Consider the following 9662-nt stretch of genomic DNA (forward strand, 5'->3'; position numbering starts at 1 on the left):
AAAACGTGTTATAAAACTAGTCCTTATACATCCACTCACTTGATAATTCTAACATATGTAACAATATTCCAAAGGTATTGGCTTGATAGAGCGATGCTGCTTCCAACGATCTCCAACCCCGAGCTGACCTGAGAACACTAAGCAAATGGAAAAGAGGGAGTACGCTTTACACTTACTAACTTTTTCATTTTAAAGTAGTATATTTCCAACAATTTAGAAGCAACTCTACTATTGTTTAAACATGTCTTCCATGATGAACCTAGTTGAGAAGAATGTCGAGTGGACTGTAGACACATGCATTTCCAAACACTTTTGTGGCAACAAAGAAATGTTCATCAAGTTTGAAAGTGTATCGGACTTACAATCGAGCTTGGAAGCTTGAAAAACCCTAGCCATGGTTTCTCCATGCAAATTTCGGCCAAGAGGTTGAAGATGGACAAAAATTGGCTTTTAATTTTGTTTTTAATTCATTTTAATAACTAAATGACCAAAATGCCCTTAATGAAAAACTTTGGAAACGTGCCTAACCATGTCTATTTTTGTCCACCAACTTAACCAATAGTCTAATTACCATATAAGGACCTCCAATTTAAAATTTCATAACAATTGGACACCTCAAGCATGTAGAACTCAACTTTTGGGTAGTGATGATGCATTACTAGATACCAGTCATTGCTTGTATTGTTAGAAGTGTTCTAATATGACTACCAATGTTACAATAGCCTACAGGGTCACACCCTCTGGTTAAAATAAATAGAATCTAAACACAGTTGGTATTAAATTTGATTATCACGAGAATTATATTAACTTTACCCTCAATATCAGGGACTAGATCAGGGCCCAGAACACTTCATTCACCCAACTCAGTCCAACATGAAGGTGTGTGACACCTACAACCATACAATGCCTTGTAAGGCGTCATCTAGATGCTAGACTGATAGGTGTTGTTATAAGCAAACTCTGCAAGCGGTAGGTAACCCTCCCAACTACTTCGAAAGTCAATCACGCAACTCCTTAACATGTCCTCCAGTATCTGAATCACCCTCTCAGATTGACTATTAGTCTAAGGATGGAACGCAGTACTGGAGTCTAACCTTGTACCCAGAGCTTCATGCAGCTTCTTCCAGAACCAAGATGTAGAACGAGGATCCCTATCAGATAATATCGAAACTAGTACTCCATGCAGTCTCACTATCTCAGACACATATAGCTTTGCTAGCTTCTATAGAGAGTAGTCAGTACGAACTGGTATGAAATGGTTAGACTTGGTCAATCGATACACGATGACCCACACTGAATCTTTCTTAGTTGGCGTTAGGGGCAACCCACTAAGGAAGTCCATAGTCACACTCTCCCACTTCCAAAGTGGAATCTTAACTGGCTGAAGCAACCCTGAAGGTAACTGATGTTCAACCTTAACCTACTGGCAAGTCAGACATCTACCTAAGAAGTCGGTAACCTCTCGCTTAAGTCCTGGCCACCAATATAACTCATGAAGGTCTCGATACATCTTATTCCTGTCAGGATGCATAGCATAAGGGCTACTATGCGCCTCTCACAGTATAGACTGCCTCAACTCGGTATTCTTCGGTATATAGACTCTCTTACAGAAGCAGAGTACCCCTTCGCTATCCAGATCAAAATCTGAAGCATTACCACCTTCAATCTATCGGAATTGAAGACCCAGTGACTCATCCTCCAATTGTTTACTCTTAATCTGCTCAATCCATATTGTTTAACCTAATGTTCGGCCAATAGACTACCATCATTAAATAAACTGAGGCGAGTAGGCATTGCCTTCAGATCAGTCATAGCTCTACGGCTCAGTGCATCGGCCACTACATTAGCCTTACTAGGATGGTATTCAATTGTACAGTCATAGTCTTTAAGCAGCTCAATCCATCTATGCTGCCTAAGATTTAACTCCTTCTGAGTGAGGAGATACTTGAGGCTCTTGTGATCAGTGTAGATGATACACTTCTCACCGTACAAATAATGCCTCCAAATTTTCAGTGTGAATACCACTGTAGCTAATTCCAAGACATGTGTTAGATAATTCGCCTCATGAATCTTAAGCTAACAAGACGCATACACTACTACTTTATCCTTTTGCATCAACACACATCTTAAACCAACATGTATCGCTGTAGACAGTGAACTCTTTCCCTGACTCTGGCTATATCAAGACAAGGGCCTCAGTAAGTACCTTCTTGAGCTTCTTGAAGCTCTCTTACTATGCATCAATCTAGTTAAACGGTACTTCCTTACGTAGCAGCTTAGTCAAAGGTGCTACAATTAGTGAAAACCCTTCTACAAATCATCGATAATACCCTGTCAGTCCCAAACAACTGTGGATCTCAGATATAGTCTTAGGCTGCTTCCAATCCAAAACAGCTTCAATCTTTTGATGATTAACCCTAATCCCTTTAGTAGATACCACATGACCCAGAAATGTTACCTCTTGTAACCAGAACTTGCATTTGCTAAACTTAGTGTTGTTTCTCCCTCAAAATCTGCAAAACTACTCGGAGATGTTCATCATGTTCATCCTCGATTCTTGAATACACCAAAATGTCATCAATAAAAACCACTATGAACTGGTCCAATTAGAGCTGGAACACTTAGTTCATTAGATCCATAAAAGTTGCTGGTGCATTTGTCAGTCCAAACGGCATCACTAGAAACTCGTAATGACAATAGCGAGTCCTAAACGTTGTCTTGTATACATCGATCTCTTTGACCCTCAATTGATGGTACCCAGATCGGAGATCAATCTTAGAGAAAACTGCAGCTCCTCGAAATAAGTCAAATAGACCATCTATCCTCGGTAGGGGGTATGTATTCTTAATGGTCAGTTTATTCAATTGCTGGTAATCGATGCACATATGCATGGATCCATTCTTCTTTCTAACAAATAAAACTGGTGCTTCCCACGGAGACATACTAGGTCGGATGAAACCACTATCCAATAATTCTTGAATTTGATCTTTAAGCTCCACAACTCTTTCGGTGCCATTCTAAAGGGGCGATAGACACCAGAGCTGTAACAAGCAGGAGCTCAATCCCGAACTCAACTTCACTGTTTGGAGGTAACCTAGATAGCTCTTCAGGAAAGACATCTGAAAAATCTTTAACCGTTCTGCTATTTTTAACAAAAGAGTCCCCAGAATCTGAAACACTGATGTATGCTAGATATGCCTCACATCTTCTACGAACCAACCTTTCCGTCCTCAGTGCAGAAATCACATTCGACAAGTAGTTTCGACGTTCCCCAATTACAACTACCTTGTCGTCCTCCACAATTTTCAGTATAATCCATTTAGTGGCACAATTCGAACTCACTTGGTGTTTAACCAGCCAGTCCATTCCCAGTATTAAATCAAACTCTCCAAAAGAAAGTTCCATCAAATCTGCCATAAAGATAACCCCTTGAACCTCAAAGGAACATCTCTATACAGTTTATTTACTCTCACTAACTGCCCCAATAGACTCAGTACAGTAACCTCACTCGTAGTGCTCTCAACCAAGATACCCAAAGTCTCAAACACAGTACAAGCTATATAGGAGTGAGTAGATCCTATATCTATCAGTGCAGTATAAGGTACATCATAGATAAAGAACGTACTCATGATAACATCCGGAGCATCTCCATCCTCTCGGTGACATGCAACATAAACTAAAATTGGCTACCTCGCCTCAGCATGTCCAGCACCTCTGCCCAGTGCTCTCTGACCACGGCCCAAACCATTCCCACCTCTAGCCTGACCACGACCTCTCAGTGGCTGCTAAACACCCCTCAGATTTGTGGTTCTGAAACCACTGTTCCAACTTAGCTAAAATCGGGCTGTTACAACTTCCCCCTTTAGGGATTTTCGTCCCTGAAAATCTTACCAGTGAATAGGTTTGGATATTGTTTTCTCATAGTATCCTCGGGTTCCCAAGTAGCTTCTTCAACCCCGTTTTGATGCCATAATACTTTCACTAATGTAATTTTCTTATTTGTCAACTCTTTGATCTTATGAGCTAAGATTCGAATCGGTTCTTCACTATACGTTAAATCTGGCTGAATTTTAACTTCGATCGGGGAAATAACATGTGAAGGGTCGGATTGATATCTTCGTAGCATCGATACATGAAACACATTATGTATTTTCTCTAGCTCAAGCTGTAAAGATAGTCGACAAGCAACTGGTCCGACTCACTCGATAATCTCATATGGTCCGATGAATCACGGACTCAATTTCCCATTTTGACCAAATCGCAATATCTTTTTCCGCAGCGACACTTTCAGAAACATTCTATCCCAGATCTGAAGCTCAATGTCTTTCCGTTTCAAGTTTGCATAAGATTTCTGTCGGTCCAAAGCTGCTTTCAAACTATCGCGAATTACTTTTACTTTTTCTTCAGTCTCTTTGATTAGATCAATCCCATGAATCTTTTTCTCACTTAGCTCAGTCTAATACAACGATGTTTGACATTTACAACTGTATAGAGCTTCGTATGGTACCATCTTTATACTTGATTAAAAGCTATTGTTATAAGAAAATTCAATCAGTGGTAGATATTTCTCTCAGCTACCTTCAAACTCAAGAATGTAACATCGCAACATATATTTAAGTATTTGAATAACTCGCTCGGATTGGCTATCCGTTTAAGGGTGAAATACGGTGATAAAATGTAGCTTTGTACCCAAAGCTTCTTGCAGTTTCTTCCAAAATCACGAAGTGAATCTCAATTCTCTATCCGAAACAATAGAAATAGGTACTCTATGTAATTTCACAACTTCAAAAATATATAACTTAGCAAATATATCGAGTGAATAGTCTGTACATACTAAAATGAAATGCGCAGATTTTGTTAATCTCTCAACAACAACCCAGATTGCATCTTTCTTTCTCGGGGTTAAGGGTAAACCCGAAACAAAATGCATAGTTACTCTGTCCCATTTCCACTCAAGAATAATGATAGGCTATAATAAACCTGACGGCACTTGAAGCTCAGCTTTGACTTGCTGAAAAATCAAACATTTCGAAACAAATTTTGAGATATCCCATTTCATACTGTGCCACCAAGAAAACTATTTCAAATCATTATAATTTTTGTACTTCCTGGATGTTCTGATAAACAATTACTATGTGTTTCGTTCAAAATCATCTGAATCAACTCTGGATTTCTCGAAACACATATTCAATCTCTGAATCTCAAACAGTCATTTGGATCAACTTGAAACTCTGAATCAGAAATTGACTCACACTGAACACATTTTGCTTGAAACTCATTATCAAACTTTTGAGCTTCACAAATCTATTGTAAAAATAATTGTCTCACTTTCAACTCGACTACTATTAAACCGTCGTCAAACAAAGTTAATTGAGTATTCAAAGCAAGTAAAGCAAATAATGACTTTAGGCTCAAAGCATCACCAACTGCGTTTGCATTTCCTAGATGATAGTTAATTACCAATTCATAGTCTTTTAGCAATTCTAACCATCTACACTGTCGCAAGTTCGAATCCCTCTGAGTCATCAAATATTTCAATATTTTGTGATCGATATAAATATTGCATTTCTCACAAAACAAGTAGTGACGCCAAATTTTCAAAGCAAACACTATTGCAGCCAATTCTAGTTCGTGCGTTGGATAATTCTTTTCATGCGGCTTTAGCTGTCTCGAGGCATAAGCTACGACTTTACCTTCCTACATCAAAACACAACCCAAGCTATTTAATGATGCATCACTGAAAATAACGAATTCTTTACCTGACTCAGGCTGAACTAACACTGGAGCTTCAGTTAAGAAAGCTTTCAACTGTTCGAAGCTCTGCTGGCACTTTTCTGACCACTCAAATTTAACATCTTTCTGAAGTAATAGTGTCACCGGAGTCGCAATCATTGAGAAGCCTTTCACAAATCGTCTATAATAGCTAGCTAGTCCTAGAAAACTATAGACTTCAGATACATTTCTCAGAGGCTTCCAATCTATAATTGAAGAAATTTTACTCGAATCAACCCGGATACCATCAGTTGAAGTAATATGTCCCAGAAATCCAACCTCTTGTAAAACTCACATTTGCTAAACTTTGTGATTGCAAACAACTGTTTATCTCACAAAGTTTATAATACAATTCTCAAATGCTTGGCATGTTTAGATTCATCATGAGAGTAAATCAAGATATCATCAATAAACACAACTACGAATCGGTCTAAACACTACCTAAAAATTCGGTTCATCAAGTCCATAAAAATAGCAGGTGCATTCGTTAGTCCGAAAGGCATAACCAAAAATTCATAATGTCCGTACCTTGTTCTAAATGTAGTTTTTGGCAAATCGGAGTCTTTAACTCGCAAATGGTAATAACTTGATCTCAAATTGATTTTTGAGAACATTGTTGCCCCTTTTAACTGATCAAACAAATCATCAATCTGAGGTAGAGGGTATTTGTTCTTTATAGTCACTTTATTTAGCTGTTTGTAGTTAATACACATTCTCATTGTGCCATCTTTCTTTTTCACAAACAACACGAGAGCACCCTAAGGCGAAAAAATTAGTCTAACAAAACCTTTATCTGTCAACTATTGCAACTAAGCTTTCAATTCTTTTAACTCTGTCGGGGCATTTGGTACAAAGCTATCGATGTCGGCATTGTACTCGGTACTAATTCAATACCAAATTCAACTTCTCTGATAGGTGGTAAACTTGGTAACTCTTCAAGAGATACATCTGGATATTCGCACACAACTGGTACTGATTCAATCTTTGTTTCTGTCACTTTCGTTTCAAGTACATAAGCAAGATAAGCTTCATACCCCTTTCCTACAAATTTCTGAGCTAACATAGACTAGATCACAATTGGAAAACTATTCAGATCATAGGATTCAATTCTAATAATCTCATTGTTCTGACATTTTAGTTCAATCGTCTTTCTTCTTCAATCCACTATAGCATTATGCATCGTTAGCAATTGATAAACGCCAAATTATACATATTTACACCCTAAATACTTAGCATATTTATGTATGTTTATTACTAGATTTGTGGATTTTGGTGCTCTTAATCCGGTTATTTCATGTTTTGTACTCAGGAAAGCACCAAGAGTCGAAAGGAGCAAAAACGAGATAAAAAAGGACAAAAACTGACCAAATCGAGAAGATGACAAGGCCTAAGCCTTGCCACACGGGCATCTCACATGCCCGTGGCCTTTGGGGGTGTCGACCAAGGTTTTCACGATTCACACGGGCTAGCCATTGAGCCCACACAGCCGTGTGCAATTCCAACACGGCCTGCTAATCATGTCACAAGACTGTGGCACACGGGCGTGTCCCTTTTTCAAATAGTTGTATTCTACACGAAAAAGGGTACTTAGGGAGGAAGAAAGCCAATCCAAAGCCTATATAAACACCCTAAGTGTGACCCAGAAAGAGGCCGCTCTTTTCAAAACTTTTCTGGAATACAGTACCACACGCCGGGAATTACTTGAAGGAAGCTAGACGATCCATCTCAAAAGCCAAAGCTACTCCAAGGTTGAAGATCTCTCTCAGAATTCCTTCATGAGTTTTAGAGTTTTGTTCATGTTTTGCTATTTTTATACTTTTGAGATGTACTCTTATTTTATTATGAACTAAACCCCTCAGATACCTAAGGGGGATAAAACCTATGATAGATCTTGTTATTATTATCTGAACTGTATGATAAATACTTGATTTGTTCTTAATTATGTGTTCTTAATGCTTGAGTTAATATTCCGGGTATTAATTCATGATTTGATGTGCTTTTGTAGAGGAGGAATAGACCCTACCTAAGAGTAGATTTGGCATAATTAAGCGGAGTTGATCGAACGCCTAGAAATAGGGTTACGAGATTTTGCCAGATTAGGGTGAAACCTAATAAGGGGATCCATAGATCGAGTTAATGCAACCCTAGAGTGTTAATTAGAGAAAAGTCTCGATTATTCAATCTAGGGACTAGACGTTATTAGTCTTGAATAAGGATAATAACCTAACTTAGGGATCTCTACGGAACAAGTCAAGTGAATAAATCGTCCGGTTCAAAGTCAGATAACAAGTGAAATCTAGGTGGATTCCTCCTTGGGTGTCCTCTTTATCAATTGCTTTTCTTCAAGTCTTTTTCCAAATTTTCTCTTTGCTTTAATTAAATCCGTTAATTAGTTTAAATAATTAGTTTAATGAACAAACCTTTTTATTCTTAGGCTAGATAATAAAAAGATAGTTATTACTAGTACTTTCAGTTCCCTTGGGTACGATATCCCGGTCTTGCCATTACTATACTATTGTTCGATAGGTGCGCATGCCTTTTCGTCGTGATAATTGTTAGTCTAGGTTTGATCTTCATTATAAATATTTATTACTTGTTACGAATCACGCGATCAAGTTTTTTGCGCCGTTGCTGGGGATCGAAATATTAGGAACACTAAATTTTATTACTTTAGCCATTTATTTTTCTTGCAATTTTATTTTATTTTATTATTTATTAATTTACTTTTTCTCTCTCTTGGCAAGTTTTTATAGTTTATGACTAGAAGAAACCCGTCAAGACCATTACTCTTTGATGAAGAAATCGATCGTACAGTTCGCAAAAATCAAAGAGAAATAAGGCGTAGTTTACGCTACACGGAGAACGAGCGAGAAGATGATACTCAAACCCCAACTGAAGAGATGGCTGAAAACCCAGGCGATTAGCTGCCTCCTGGAATTGCAGCTAATCAAAATCCTGCTTCACGTACTATGTATGATTATGCTAAACCTTCTTTCACGAGGCGAGTCTAGTATAGTTAGACACGCTATTCTTTGCGAATAATTTCGAACTAAAACCTAACACAATTCGGATGGTACAATGTTTGTTCAGTTTGATGGTTTGCAGGATGAGGATCCTAACACGTATTTGGCAAATTTTCTTGAATTTTGTGATACATTCAAAATCAATGGCATTTCTGATGATGCCATTCGTCTTCGGTTATTTCCATTTTCACTAAGAAACAAAGCTAAACACTGGTTGAACTCATTGCCACGAGGGTCTATCACTACTTGGGAACAAATGACTGAGAAGTTTTTACTAAAATATTTTCCACTGGCTAAAACGGCTAAATTACATAATGATATCTCTTCTTTTGTGCAGATGGATTTAGAAACACTTTACGATGCATGGGAGAGATACAAGGACTTACTGAGAAGGTGCCCTCACCATGGGTTACTGCTTTTGCTGCAAGTTCAAACGTTCTACAATGGTGTGAATCCCTTGACAAGATAAATGATTGACGCAACTGCTGGCGAAACCATCAACAATAAAACACCGGAAGATGCCTATGAATTCATAGAGGAGATGTCACTGAACAACTATCAGTGGCAAGTTATGAGGACAAAGCCAACGAAAATAGCCGACGTCTATAACATCGATTCAGTCACCATGCTCTCTAATCAGGTAGAACTTCTTAATAAAAAGATTGACCATTTACTTGGTTCTATACAGGTACATTTAGTAATGAGGTGTGACTCAAGCGGAGGAGGTGTACATACAGAATACCAATCCTTCAATCCTACAACTGAAGAGGAACAAGTCAACTATATGGGTAACAATAACTTTAGATCCCAAAATAACCTATACAGTAATACTTATAATGCAAGTTGGAGGAACCACCCAAATTTTTC

The 9662-nt window shown here is 38.1% G+C and overlaps 1 non-coding gene across 1 annotated transcript; it reads right to left on the reverse strand.

Moving 5' to 3' along the window:
• Nucleotides 1-9100: 9100 nt before the first annotated feature.
• Nucleotides 9101-9206, reverse strand: LOC128287423 (small nucleolar RNA R71). Its single transcript, XR_008278123.1, has one exon. It is a non-coding gene; the product is annotated as a small nucleolar RNA R71 (small nucleolar RNA).
• Between the last annotated feature and the right edge of the window lie 456 nt (nt 9207-9662).

This window comes from Gossypium arboreum, chromosome 13 (assembly GCF_025698485.1).
Source record: "Gossypium arboreum isolate Shixiya-1 chromosome 13, ASM2569848v2, whole genome shotgun sequence".
NCBI classification, from domain to species: Eukaryota; Viridiplantae; Streptophyta; class Magnoliopsida; order Malvales; family Malvaceae; genus Gossypium; species Gossypium arboreum.